This window comes from Falco naumanni, chromosome 2, assembly GCF_017639655.2.
Source record: "Falco naumanni isolate bFalNau1 chromosome 2, bFalNau1.pat, whole genome shotgun sequence".
Lineage (NCBI taxonomy): Eukaryota > Metazoa > Chordata > Aves > Falconiformes > Falconidae > Falco > Falco naumanni.
In genome coordinates this window covers 20,995,789-21,010,086 of record NC_054055.1, presented here as the reverse complement: position 1 = coordinate 21,010,086, position 14,298 = coordinate 20,995,789, and the positions used below count along the sequence as shown (strand labels likewise).

The 14,298-nt window shown below is 42.6% G+C and overlaps 1 long non-coding RNA gene across 1 annotated transcript; it reads right to left on the bottom strand.

The window, feature by feature from the left end:
• Positions 1-219: 219 nt before the first annotated feature.
• On the bottom strand, positions 220-6,699 carry LOC121083299. The gene is made up of 3 exons (XR_005826297.1): positions 6,625-6,699; positions 1,983-2,188; positions 220-347 (listed from the first exon to the last, which is right to left on the bottom strand). It is a non-coding gene; the product is annotated as an uncharacterized LOC121083299 (long non-coding RNA).
• Between the last annotated feature and the right edge of the window lie 7,599 nt (positions 6,700-14,298).

Genomic DNA, 14,298 nt, shown 5'->3' with positions numbered 1-14,298 from the left:
AGGACACATATTTGACTTGAAGGAAATTTTTACTACCTTGATCTGTTCACCCAAAGCCTCTGTTTTGCACCCCATGTTTGCTTTCACAAAAGCAGAGACATTTGAATTTATGGATTAGCAATTTTGTGTTTTGAAAATCAAACAAGTGGCATAGCAGGAATGAGGCACTTTCCTAAAATGTAGTTCTGTACCACAGCTAGAACTTGTTTTATAAGAAGTTCTTACCTGGAATTTCTAGAAACCTTGCAGTCGTTGTACCCCTGAGCTTACCTTTGACTGAACGCTGCTGTTGGATTTTTGCCCATCAATAACTGAATGTGCATACTGTCAGTCAGCCAAAGGACAACCTGAAATTACACAGTTGTACAACGGCCGAAGCTTTTGGTACACACGTTCCACAACATACCTTCCACCCCCACTGCCCTGTTCTTTAAGGGGATTTAACGTCTTATCAGCCAGGTCACAAACCACAGATTTTATCAACACAATCGTTCAATAGGTTGTTACAGTTTCAGTCCTCAGGTCTCCAGCCCTGCTTTCAGCCCCCTAACATGCCACTGAAGTTGTAGATAATGCTTGTCAACAGGAGAGTCTTTGCTTAAATGAGTACTTCCCATGGGCAATTCCCACACCAAATGGTTTTGTGGAGGAGAGACTCTTGGAGTGCTCCTCACCCGTATTGAAGTGGTTGGCACTTCAGGATAAGACCAGTACTCCTCTCAAGATTTTCATTCTGTGAAGTTTGCCAAGATATCTGAAATAATTCCTACATTATGCAAGTGTTTCATTTTAAAGTAGCATTAGCTTATTCAATTAAAATGTAAAAATTAAATAAATTACTCTCATCAGACACACACACAAGAAACAAATCTAATCAAACTCATTAGCATCTCTCACTCTGCTTGTCTTCACATGGGGTTGTGTTTCCTTTTTCCAGCAGGAAACTATCTGACTACGCCCACAGACCAAATCCAAGGACGGATCCCTGTCTGGGGCTCTTTTGGGTACCATGTACATTTATTGCCTTAGGAGGAGATTTTTTGGTCAGTTTCTGAAATACCTCTCTGTTGCAGACCAATCTGCGGTTGTTTTTCTAGGATGACGCTGAATCCTGTTGCACAAATGGGGCGTAATGCGAGGTGATCTGGGAGTGTTTGAGGATATAAAGCCTGTTGGGCCAGTGTGTTGTTGGGAGGAGCCAACCTTGTGCAGTGCTATCCATTGTCCCTTTTGGACCCTGCTCCTGGAATAGACTATTTGCCAAGCTAAAGCCAAGAAATGAGATGATAGTTAAGCAGCAGGGAGAACCAGGGAACCAGCTTGCTTGAGCCATGGCCCTTGAGCATGCTTCTTAGCCTTTTTCTTAATTAGCAGTATAGACAAAGACTTCAGTTAAGCAAAATCCAAGATTAATTTTTTATTTTTGCATACTTTAGGGCTCACAGCTTCAGGGAAGCCCCGTCATTAAGCTTCATCTTCCCTAAATGCGGTACTGACTGCAACAAAATACCCCCTTTTAGTGTCCTTCCCTGAGCAGTGCTTTGTGTTCAACCGCCAGAAGTAAAGCAAATGGCCTTGGACAGAGAGAGAGAATAATCACAGTTTACAGGTGGACTACAAAAGGTATTTAAGTAAATGTTTTCATAACAGGTTAAGGATTAAAATTCCTGATGGTAAGTGCTAAAAAGAAGTATCACTTTGTAATAACTTCTCCAGCTTTCAGTTTGTGCATTAATTCAGCAATCTACTGTGCAAAAGGCTTAGGCTGTGCTCTGAAGAAATGCATTCTGAAAAGGGAAATTATTGCAACTGTGATTTAGAGCAGAAGTGGATCACACAGCAGGGTCCACTATAAAGCAGCTGACATTTGCCTTTTCAGTCAGGCAGTGCTTGTTTAGTCAGCTTCACTTGCTGAAATTACAACTTTTACTTCACATCACAATGGACTAGAGCAAAATATAAACAAATATTAGCAAAGTTACCATTTAGGATTTGTATCCATTGGAAAAATGTCTTCCTCAGAGAAAAGGTGAACTTGCTGGTGTTACCTCTGGTCCTGGTATGAGGTCTGATTCTCTTACATGAAAGGGAGTAGGAGTTTCTGTTCTTTCGAAGTTATGGTGTGGAATTGGAGACAATTCATATGGATTGTGCTGTGACTTAAAAATCTGAAAGTCTAAACAAAAGACTGGAAAGGCAAGTAAAGATATAATTTAGATCTTTAAATTCACATTGTCTTTACCAATACCTGCTACAAATTCTTATAACACTAACTTAAAACCAGAAAAAAAAAAAAAATCAAAGCCAGATACAGTTCTATTTGTGTTACAGAAATGGAGATAGAATTAACTTTCCCTAAGACTGCATATCTAACAAGCTAGTTTCTGTAATTATGAGATACCTGCTATCAATGCTTTTGTTTTTACTTAGCCATTTCTACTTAATATTGCTCCAGTATTAAAAAAAAATTATTTCTCACTAAATCAATTGGCCAATCTTTTTCCAGACAGCAGTGTAAGTCCTAAATTACATCAAACAATTTCAATTATGTAAGCGTAAATAAGAGGAGAATCTGGCTCTTCATATGATTTTGTTTTGGGTTTTTTGACTTGCCTCACTACTTTAATCTGTCGATAATGTATGTTAACACACCTATACATTGCATAATACATAAGTAGATCACACGTGCTAAAAGGCCCTTGGCTATGTCAAAACACAGAAACTGAGGCCTAACTGATGCCCTATCAGCACACAGCAGCCCTACAGGTGTAATTAAAACTAGTTTTATACCAAATTATTTAGGTCTGTGCAAACCTCCATGTGACACACATCTGTTTGTAATTATCTCTTATCTGTTTATCTCAGTTCTGTCATTTACACACAAGGTCTCATAAAGCAATAACAATACATGAGTTATTATGTTAAGGTAGACATTACACACGGAAAGATAAACACAGACCTTTGAGACTGTGGTTCTCCTCAGAATACACAATGATTACTTAAAGCAAAAGTGTCCTGTCATCATTCAGTTCCAAATTACCAGCTTTACTTTACATAAAACACGGAAGTAAGCTCATGGGCTCCCTGTTTGCACTGTTCAGACTGTCCTCAACTTCTTTCCTTCTCTCTCCTAGACTACTTTTTGAGTCTTGGTTCTAATGGTTTCAAGTATCCTTTTTTTTTAATTCCAAAAGCTCTTACTGGATGTGGCTTTCAGCCTGTCTCTGTAGCAGGTCACTCATTGTTTCCTGTTTTCATTACAGCATCTGCATTACAGATGTAGCTGAGGGGTCTTTTTATAGATTTGCTGCTGTGAAAGAACTACTCAGCAATTATAGGCATGCTTGAAGCTTTTAAAATTAAATAATGCTTTTAGGAATTGCATGCCTGTAAAATAATTTTAATAAATTAATCTCATGGTACAAAAAGAAAAATTCTTTTTACATTTCTATCCTATTGCATTGTACAATTACTCTTCATTAGAAATGTAAATGTCTCAGTAAGCAAGTGATTCAATTGACTATACATTGAGCAGTTTAATGGATTTCTTAGCTGGAGGAGGAGACTGTTACCACATGTTCTGTATACAAAATAAGTCATTTACTTTAAATGCTGGCTGTCTCAATGCATTTAACATATCCAATTTATAAATAACTAGTTATTTTGATATTGGCCCTCCAAGTCTCTCTAGAAACTAATTAGAATTTACTGACAAATGCTTTATCATCCACCAAAAAGAAAATTAGGGCTTCCTTGTTGCAGAGTGCTCAATTTTTTTATGGTCTGAAAGTTATTTATCCTTGTGGAATAATATGAACCAGCTGTTTTTCTTGAAGAGGAAGATCACTCCCATGTATTGATGCCTGGCCTCTGTCACATTTTTTTGTCACATTTTTTGTTATGTGCAAGAAGACACACATTTCCTAATACTGGAAGTGCTAAATATAGACAAAAAATGCTGCAAAGAACTGCATTTTCCTTCGAGATCGTCTGTTTCTCTTTAAAAAGTACAGTCAAAACCAAAATAAACTTAATTCTAAAATACATTAAATACACATGAACTTGTATTACAACCTTGATTAATAAAACCATATGCCAACAATAAAACTAGTTAATCCTTAGAGTAATTCAAAAGTATAGATGAAGAACACAGAAATCTTGATGACTGCAACAGTTTTATATTTCCGACAATGCTTTAATGGACTGTTAAGGCTTTGTGACTCAGCTGACTGATAGCCTTGCTACATATTGCTACAGAGGAGAGATCATGGCAATAATTGCATATGATAAATACTTCACTGTGGAAAGACAGTTTTCTTAGACAATGTCAGCCTACATGGTAAGAATGACTAGTATTTGCTCATTTCCTCAAAGATGAACACCACTTGTGTTGCAGTGATGACCACTGAACTTTAGAAATAAATGCTGAATTGTGATTGACAATGACGAGTCCAGCACAAAATATTGGCCTTTCATAAGTACTTTCACCTGGAGTTCTAACTCACTGCACAGGTGGTACATGCATTTTTTTTCCTCTGAAGAGTTACAAAATGCTTCTCTAATTCCTACATTCATAGTCTTTCCTTACTTCATGCTCTTACTGAAGGGGATCATCTTGTAAAAATAAATTAACTTTTCACCCTGGCCTCTACACTACAACTTGAACAGAACTCTAAGGAGTGTCTAATGCCTCATTAGCCCAATGTGTAATTAATGTGAGGTATACTAATGATGTTTTGTTCATGAGGCAAAGTTAAAGGAGGTTTGGAACAGAAACCAAATAATTATGGAAGAAAAGCAGAAATTTATGACAGACATAATGACCCAAAAAAATATGCCAGACAGCCAGGCAATAATTTTGGCAATAAATTAGCTTCCTTCCAGCAATGTCAGGTGTTGTAGCCATAACTCTTAGTTCTTAATTAGATACGTTAATAGCATGAGACATTTACACAGAACTATGATACTTCAAGTTATTTAAATACAAAAATAAAAGGCAAGTATTTTATACATAAATTGAAGCAGATGCATATACCATGGCATTTCAAGTAAAAGAATATTTAAGCATTTTATACCATTTTTCAGATCTCATTGTAGTATTTAAGTCAGAACTCTACACACCATAGGCTCAGTCTGTAGCTACTAGAGCTGGAAAGGTACTTCCCCACAGAAGTTTTACAACAGATATTAGTTGCCATACAGAGATAACAACTTATTCTGTTGACTGCACAAGGACCTTGGAACAGCTATGCTCTTTGCTGATTTATCTCCACTAAGTGACCAAAGACATAAGTCTGGCCACTAAAAGTCTGCCGCAAAAAACAGGTTCAACTGAAATCAACAGAAAAACTAAGATTGAGATAAAAGCAGCTGTGCTCTTAGTAGGAGCAGATCACCCACAAATCTCCAGGCCAGTAAGACTGACAAGTACTTAGGACTGCAGAGACTGTGGACTTAGGAAGCTAGTTTTATCCACCTTGGCTTGCTTAGCTGAATACATGTAATGTATGCAAATATATTTAATACTTTCATGCAGTGGCAATTTTATGCATCCAGACTGAATACCACAGTGAGTATCACATACTGTAAAATGATAGAGGACCTACTCTGAATTTGATGAAAGCATCTGCTGCAACATCTAACAACTCCGCCTGCAAACAGAAAAACAATCAAAAAGAAAAACCTACAAGGCTTCCATCCTACTAAGAAATTAAGTCAGAAACAGTATATTACTGTGAATACTCCATTTAAATTACTTGGTAGTACTTGAAGAAACAGGCTTAGGTCTTTTGCTAGAGAAACTAGAAAACATGCAAAACATAATGAAGTTTCTAGCAAGCAAAGCTGCTTGAAGAATACACCATCTACAGTCTTCAAGGAATAAGAAAAGGAAGTCAACTTGACCTATAAATATTTTTATAATTAACAAACAGCTTTCAAGTGGCTTATAAGAAATGAGTTCCAGTCCAGTATAATTAATTCTAAGAGACAGCTGCCTTCTGTGTGCTTAGTGTCTTCCTTTGTTTCTTCATGTTTGTTTTGTTTGTGTTCACTTTGATGTTCAGCTTTGGTTTCCCTCGAATCATAGTTTCAGTTGTTTTCAACCTCACAGTGCATCCATAACTATAGCACCCAGAAAAACTGGGGGAGATCAAAACCAGTTTGATTTATATTACTCTAATGAGCCTTGCTTTAGAGCAGTACGCCACAAATAGAAACAGTGAGACAAGCCACTAGTACAACATAACAAGCCACTAGTAGAACGTTAAGTATCTGACTTTGCACTGTATTGTGTAACTTGTACAGCCCTTATCTCCCGAGGGTAAATGCTCTTCACCAGAAAGAGGGAGGATCTGTTCCTCTAAAACTTTTAAGTTCTTTGTTGTATTGCAATTTATGTACATCCTGTAGAAAAGCGCAAATACACCAAAAAAGCCAGAGCCTTTGCATTTTCCAGTTTTGGACAAAAACTGCAAACAGATTTTCCCATGTCCAACCTTACAGAATTTAAGAATCACAGTCTTTGAAATGGTCTAATAAATTATATTGAATACACTGTTAAATAGTTTATTTTGATATTGGAATAAGCTAATAGTGAAAGAGCTTTTAGGGAGAAATACTTACCAGTACAAAGCATAGTCCCACATTCATTATTCAGAAAGGATGTTGCAATAGAGCATCTAGATCCCTCAGTTTATTTGTCCTAAAAAAAAATATCAGAGTAAAACTGCTCTTCTTCTCCAGCTTAGATTTACAGACCTACTCCTAAAAATAATGTTTTAAACCTACTCAACTATTTTTTTAAATAAAATCAGATCATCGTGTCCAGATCCTTCCTTGAATTCTTTTCCATCCATCAGTAACCAATTGTGACTCCTGAAGAACACTTCCCTCCAACAATACAGCACTGTCCTGATGAGGGCTGTCCCTCTGTACCTGAAGTCCCCGTAACAGGTTCTTCACCACACACTATAGACTACAGTAAAAAGAAGGGTATGTGGGTGTAAAGGGTACTGGGGTATAAACCCCACTAATCCATGGGTTGATCTGTGTCTACTGGTAGAAAAGCAGGAATGTTCTGAAACACTGCAGGACAGCATGTTAAGGTAACTGACCTGAACTTTCAGATTACATTATTCTCCCCCTTGACACTTGTGAGTTATTAGCAATAGATATGATGCCAAAAACCAAGGGTATTTTGTAATTCTGTAAGGACCTTGAGATCTGCCAAGGGAGGGAAAGTAGTTTAAAAACTGAAGCTAAACTCAAAGGTGCTAAGTGAAAGGTAGAGTAGATGATCGCAGACAGTTTTCAATAGGACATCAGCTCCATGTATTCTGTCTCATAACAACCAATAATCCAAAGACAACAAAGTGAGATTAACACTGCAGACAGAGAATGCAGTTTACTAGGTAATAACAGAGGAATACATGTATAATTGATGTATTACAGTCATCTGTTGGACAAGCAGGTGTGTAGGACATACCTGAATAACCTCTCCAAGTACATGACCCTGAAGAAAAAAACCAAGGATATACACAAAAATGCACTGAAGGAAGCAAGTAGGAATAATGGAAGGCAAAGCAGGAGCAAGCAGGTCTGTAAGCAGCTTCTCACTCGAGCTGAACCAGAAAACAGACTTAGGTATCATTAGACAGCCAAGAGGAGATGAGAGGTGGACCTGAGGCTGAATAGGATACCCATGGGAGCCGGGAATACTTCTGTGATCATCCTTCAGGTTGGGATACACATGATTTCTTATCCAATGTTAATTCAACCTATTTTATCCTGTATATAATGACATAGTCTTTAATTACATATTACAGACTTCTTTTTTATTTCCACATGAACCCTTATCATCTATAAAATGACAGCACATCTATGTTGTCCTAATGCCTCCTATTCTTGTAAATGTTAGAAGGTGATACAAGGTGACATAAAAGACCTAATTTTTAAAGGTCATTTGTAATCGCAAGCAGATCATTCCCACTGTCATTCACCATGACTACATGTACAATTAAACTACTTTGGCTGTGCACATGACTTGCAGTTGTAAGTGACTTTGTAAACCACTCCTGTGAACCTTTTTTCAGAGATCAAGCTGACACTGAAGAATCCTGCAAGTAAAAAACAACCAAAATATCATGGCTAAAAGAATACAAAATCCTATCACACATTTTCAATGACACTGCAAGCCAGAACCTGGGCAGAATCAAGGAAGACTATAAAGGGGTGCAGGTGAGGTGAGAAATATTGGTGCCTAAGTTATCTTTTCTTCCATTTCACCAGTTAGAGGAAAGGGTGCAGCCAGAAAGAGACATATAACACAAATCAACTTCTAGCTTCATGGCTGGTGCTGTTGTGGGGTTTTGGTGTTTATAACAATGGGACATCCTTTGATGACTATAGCCTGTTGGGAGGGATGGGATCCACCTGCCTGGAAGAGGTAAGGGAATCTTTGGCAGCAGGCTGGCCAGCTTGATGCAGCGGACTTAAACAGAAGGACTTGGGAGGTGGGGTCCAACTAGGGAATAAGCCAGGCCATCCAGAGAGAGACGAATGTTCCTTAGCTGCCTTACAAGATGAGAACCGGAAGGCCAGCCGCCTCAAGGGTACACATAGCTATGGTGGATCCTCCTGCATCCCTCCTGGGAAACCTGCACACTTGATTCCCTCTCTGAAATGCCCATACACCAACACACCCAGCGTGGAGAATAAACAGGAAGAATTAGGGATCTGTGTGCAGTCACAGGGCCACGATCTCATCGCAGTTACAGAGATATGGTGGGATAGCTCGCATGACTGAAAGGCTGTCACGGATGGCTATGTACATTTTAGGAAAGAAAGGCCAGCAAGGCGAGGTGGTGGAGTTACTCTTTATGTGAGGGAGCAACTGGAAGGTATTGAGCCCTGCCTAGGGACAGATGCAGAAGGAGTCAAGAGATTATGAGTAAGGATTAAGGGGCAGGCCAATATGAGGGACCCTGTTGTGGGTATTTACTACAGGCCACCTGATCAGGAAGAAGTAGTCAATGAGGCCTTCTACAGATAGCTGGAAGTAGCCTCAAGATCAGAGGCCCTGGTTCTCATGGGGAATTTCAATCACCCTGAAACCTGCTGGAAAGAACACAGCTAGGCACACACAGTCCAGCTGGTTCCTTCAGAGCACTAATGGTAACTATTTTGCATAGGTGGCGGAGGAATCAACGAAGTGAAGTGCGCTGCTGGACCATGTACTCACAAACAAAGAAGGACGGGTTGGGGATATGAAGGTTGGGGGCAGCCTTGGCTGCAGTGACCATGAGATGGTGGAGTTCAGGATCCTGTGTGGAGGAAGCAGGGCAGTAAGCAGGATTGCAACCCTGGACTTCAGGAGAGCTAACTTGGCCTCTTCAGGGACCTGCTTGGAGGAATCCCATGGGTCAGGGCTCTAGAAGGTAGTAGGATCCAAGAAAGCTGGTTAATATTCAAGCATCGCTTCCTCCAAGTTCAAGATATGTGCATCCCTATGAGCAAGAAATCCAGCAAAGGGGGCTGAAGGCCTGCATGGATGAGCAAGGAGATTCTGGCAAAATTCAAACAGAAGAAGGAAATTTATGGGGGGTAGAAAAAGGGACAGGCCATGTGGGAGGAACATAAGGATGTTGTCAAAGTATGCAGGGATGCAACGAGGAAGGCTATGGTCCATTTGGAATTAAATCTGGTGAGGGATGTCAAGGACAACAAGAAGGGCTTCTTCAAGTACATCAGCAGCAAAATGAAGAGTAGCAAAAAACATGGGCCTGCTGCTGAATGAGGTGGGTGCCCTGGTGACAAAGAATATAGAGAAGGCAGAATTACTGAATGCCTTCTTTGCTTCAGTGTTTACTGCAAAGGCTGGCCCTCAGGAATCCCAGATCCTGGAGGCAAACACGAAGTCTGGAGAAAGGAAGACTTTCTTTTGGTTAAGGACAATGAGGTTAGAGATCATTTAGGCAAACCTGACACCCACAGATCCATGGGCCCCAGCGAGGTCCACCTCCAAGTGGTAAGGGAGCTGGCAGATGTTATTGTTAAGCCACCCTCTGTCATCTTTGAAAGGTCATGGAGAACAGGAGAGTTGCCTGAGGACAGAAGAAAAGCCAGTGTCACTCCAGTCTTCAAAAAGGGCAAGTAGGAGGAGCCAGGAAACTACAGGCTGGTCAGCCTCACCTCCATCCCTGGAAAGGTGACAGAACAGCTCACCCTGGAGGTCATCTCGAAGCATGTGGAGGAAAAGAAGGTCATCAGGAACAGTCAACATGGATTCACCAAGGGGAAGTCATACCTGACCAACCTGATAGCCTTCTATGATGGAATGACTGCCTGGGTACACGAGGAGAGGGCAGTGGATGTTCTCTATCTTGACCTCTGCAAGGCTTTTGACACTGCCTCCCATAGCATCCTCCTAGGTAAGCTCAGGAAGCGTGGACTAGATGAGTGGACAGTGACGTGGATTGAGAACTGGCTGAATAGCAGAGCTCAGAGCTGTGATCAATAGCACAGAGTCTCGCTGGAGGCCTGTAGCCAGTGGTGTTCGCCAGGCATCCAGTGCTGTTCATCAGTGACCTGGATGAAGGGACAGAGTGTGCCCCCAGCAAGGTTGCTGATGTTGCAGAACTGGGAGGAGTGGCTGATGCACCAGAAGGCTGCGCTGCCATTCAGCGAGACCTGGACAGGCTGGAGAGCTGGGTGGGAAGGGACCTCATGGAGTTCAACAAAGGCAAGTGTAGGGTCCTGCACCCCAGGGGGAACAACCCCATGTACCAGGACAGGCAAGGGGCTGACCTGCTGGAAAACAGTTCTGAAGAGAAGGACCAGGGAGTTCTGGTGGGCAGCAAGTTGCTCATGAGCCAGCATATGTCCATGTGGCCAAGAAGGCCAATGGGATCCTGCATCAGCAGGAGCGTGGCCAACAGGTGGAGGGAGGTGATCCTCCCCTCTGCTCTGCCCTGGTGAGGCCCCATCTGGAGTGCTGTGCCCAGCGCTAGGCTCACCAGTTCAAGAGAGACAGGGAACTACTGGAGAGGGCCCAGCGGAGGGCTACAAAGCTGATGAGGGGACTGGAGCATCTCCCTTATGGGGAAAGGCTGAGAGAGCTGGGCCTGGTTAGCCTGGGGAAGAGAAGACTGAAAAGGGATCTTAGCCACGTCTACAAACACTTTAAGAGTGAGTGTCAGGAGGACGGGGCCAGGCTCTCCACAGTGGTACCCAGCGACAGGACAAGGGGTAATGGGCACAAATTGCAACATGGGCAGTTCCATCTGAATATGAGGAAAAAATTTACTTTGAGGGTGACAGAGTACTGCAACTGGTTGCCCAGAGAGGCTGTGGTGCCTCCTTCCCTGGTGATGTTCAAAGCTTGCCTGGACTTGACTCTGTGCAACCTGCTCCAGGTGACCCTGCTTTAGCAGGGGGCTGGACTAGATGATCACCAGATGTCCCTTCCAATCCTGACCATTCTGTGATTTTTATCAAATCTGACTCGGGACAGAGCTGGACATAGTGCTGCTCCTGCCTGTGGCCTCATTTGATGACTGAGGCCTGTATCACATAAACTAATTAGAGCAGGAGTGCACCTTTTCCAAAAAGCAGCAGAAAGTATTCAAATCAACAGAAAGATTTGCAGAATAAAATCTTGGTCTCTTGAAAAGATAAATGGGATACACAATTTTAGTGTAGGGAGTAAGAGACAAAAACTATTGCTGCAAGCAGCAATAAAATTAAGAAGCACAAACAAAACCCACTTAAATTGAAAATAAAGAATAGTTCCTGGAAATACTTAGCACTAGACTGGGGGAAGTATCTAGTAATGAACAAATCTGCATTATCAGCGGCAGAAAAAACATGAGCTAAAGGGACTTTTAGATGTCCAAATACTGTGATTCTGATCCTCATCAAACAGAAAATACTTTCCATTGTCTCTGGAGCAATACAAAAGATACATCCTCTGGTTAAAACAAAAAGTTATCAATGTTTCTGCTTCAGCAGGATTAACCACATGCAGTGATTAAATTACTAATCATCTTTTCTCTTTTTGAAGCACAAACTCAATTTCCATTATTGCTCATGAGTTTTCAGCAAGCAGAGAACAGCCCTGTCAGTGATGATACCTACTCAAACCTCATTATTAGAGGGAGGAAAAAAAGAACACAGGTTTATGTGAGGAAAGACAAGATTTTCGACTATGTGTAAACATCTCTGCCACAAACAACCAGAAAATTAAATGCAGAAAGTTATCCAAAATGCTAATGACACAGCATGCATGCTGAGTCACTATTTCTTGTTGTCCATTACCTATGCTTCAACTTTCTGGCTAAAGACATTGCCTGTCACCATCCACCCAAGTATCCAGCACTGGGGAATATTTCTAGCCAACAAATTTATTTTACCTTCATACTAATTTTTCTTGTTTCTTTCTTAAAATGTGATCAGAACTCCACCATATAAAAAGATAAAGCCACCTAAAAAACAGCTTACTCTCCAAAACTTGGTTTAAGAAAGCCCTAAGGGGAAAACCGATTGTTTAAGACCCATGGCTCCCACCTCTCCTTTTGGTCTGTTGTTTTCAGTATACAAAAAAGCAGTGCTTTTTAAAGTGGTTGTACTGTATTAAAAGCTCAAAATGTACTGAAAAAATCCCAGGGTTGTCCACTCACTCACCCTTGCTCATCAAGCACAGTACTTCTTCAAAAATCTTAATGGCTTCCACGAAGACCACAGAAAACCGCCTGAAACGATGGTACAACCTCCCTTTAACATTAGTGGATTAATTTCTCTTTCCACAGCGCTCATTTCCCCCCCTCAGTCCGACAGACATGTATTTTCACGAGCAGAAATTAATGCCACTACACGACAAACGTGCTCCCCGCCAGCGGGGTCCTCCGGAGGCCTGTGCCCGCCTCAGGCCCTCAGCACGGCCGGGGAAGGCGGGAAGGCGGCCCGGGCGGCAGCGGGAGAGGGGCGAGGGCTGCCCGCAGGCGGAGGCGCCGACAGCCGCGCCGAGCGGGCCCAACCGGGCGTTCTCCGCCGGCGGGGGAGCGCTCCTTGAGGGCTCGCCGCCCCCGGGCCCGCCGGCTCTCGGGAACCGTAGCGGCCCTCCGCTGGTGAGAGGAACGCAGACAGCCTCTCCAGGAAAGGGATGGCTTAAGCAAGTGTTGAAACCCACGGCAAACAAGGCGTGCTGGAGCCACCAGCCCCACTCTCCCGCCGCTGACCGGCGGCCTGTAGGAACAGCTGTTTCCAGCAGAGGAGGTAAGAGCTTTGTTAGTGGGCTCCCAACTGAAGGTCGAGCTCGCTGTAAGGCGGCAGCGGCAGGAGTGGTGTCCCACGGAGCATATGCAGGGAATGTGAGGAGAAGCCTGCCTTTTAAACCCTTGAGGAGCAAGAGCGGAGGAGGGGACGTCTCACTGGGAGCTGCGGCTGCCCCACGGCGCACCGGCCTGGGCGGCGGGAAGGGGCTGGTGCCGGCCGGCGCGGGGGCCGTGGGCAGGCGAGGGGCGCGGGCAGGCGGGCCCGGCCCGGCCCTGTGGCGGCGACCCCCGCCGGGGCTGCTGCAGGGAGCTCGGCCCCCGCACGCTGCGGCAGCCAGAGGTAGAGGCCGCAGCAGGCTCTTCAAGAGGAGGAAAATTAAAAGACTCGAGAAATTTCTTCACCAAAGACAGCCGCGAGGGCACGAAGACAACTGTTTCAGATAACGAATCGCTGTGAAACGCGACCGCTGTGAGTTTGCACCCTTGAAAAGGCAGGCTGCAAAGGCGTGGGTGTCCTGCTGAAAGCAGCTGGGTGCAGCAGGGGCAGAACAGACCATTCCCCCTCCCTTGCTGGTGTTTAAACACATACCAGAGTGAGATCACAGTGCTTAGGGCCTTCAATTACTCTGCTGACTTCTGTCAACAGAAGCAGCAAACAGCTGGTTTTTGTTTGGTTTGTTGTTTACTATTTTCTAATTGGTAATTTTTTAGTATGATACTGCTATTACTGATCAATTTAAGAGTTTATCATTAAATCATGAGCATTCCTTCATTCAGGAGGACTTTGGCAAGTATCCTCCCTGTCAGAATATCTCATTTCTTAAAGAATAACCTAAGAGGAAGGAAATAATACCCACTTTTCAACATGGTAACTATCACTGATTTCAGTGACAGTTGAAGACATGCAATTGAATCTCTCAATCAGTCTCTTTTTAAACGGATATGTACGTCCGTTTGCATTTTTATGGATGTTGATCACTTTGGTAAGTAAGCAGAATCTCATTTTCTTCATTTAGAGATTACTAGA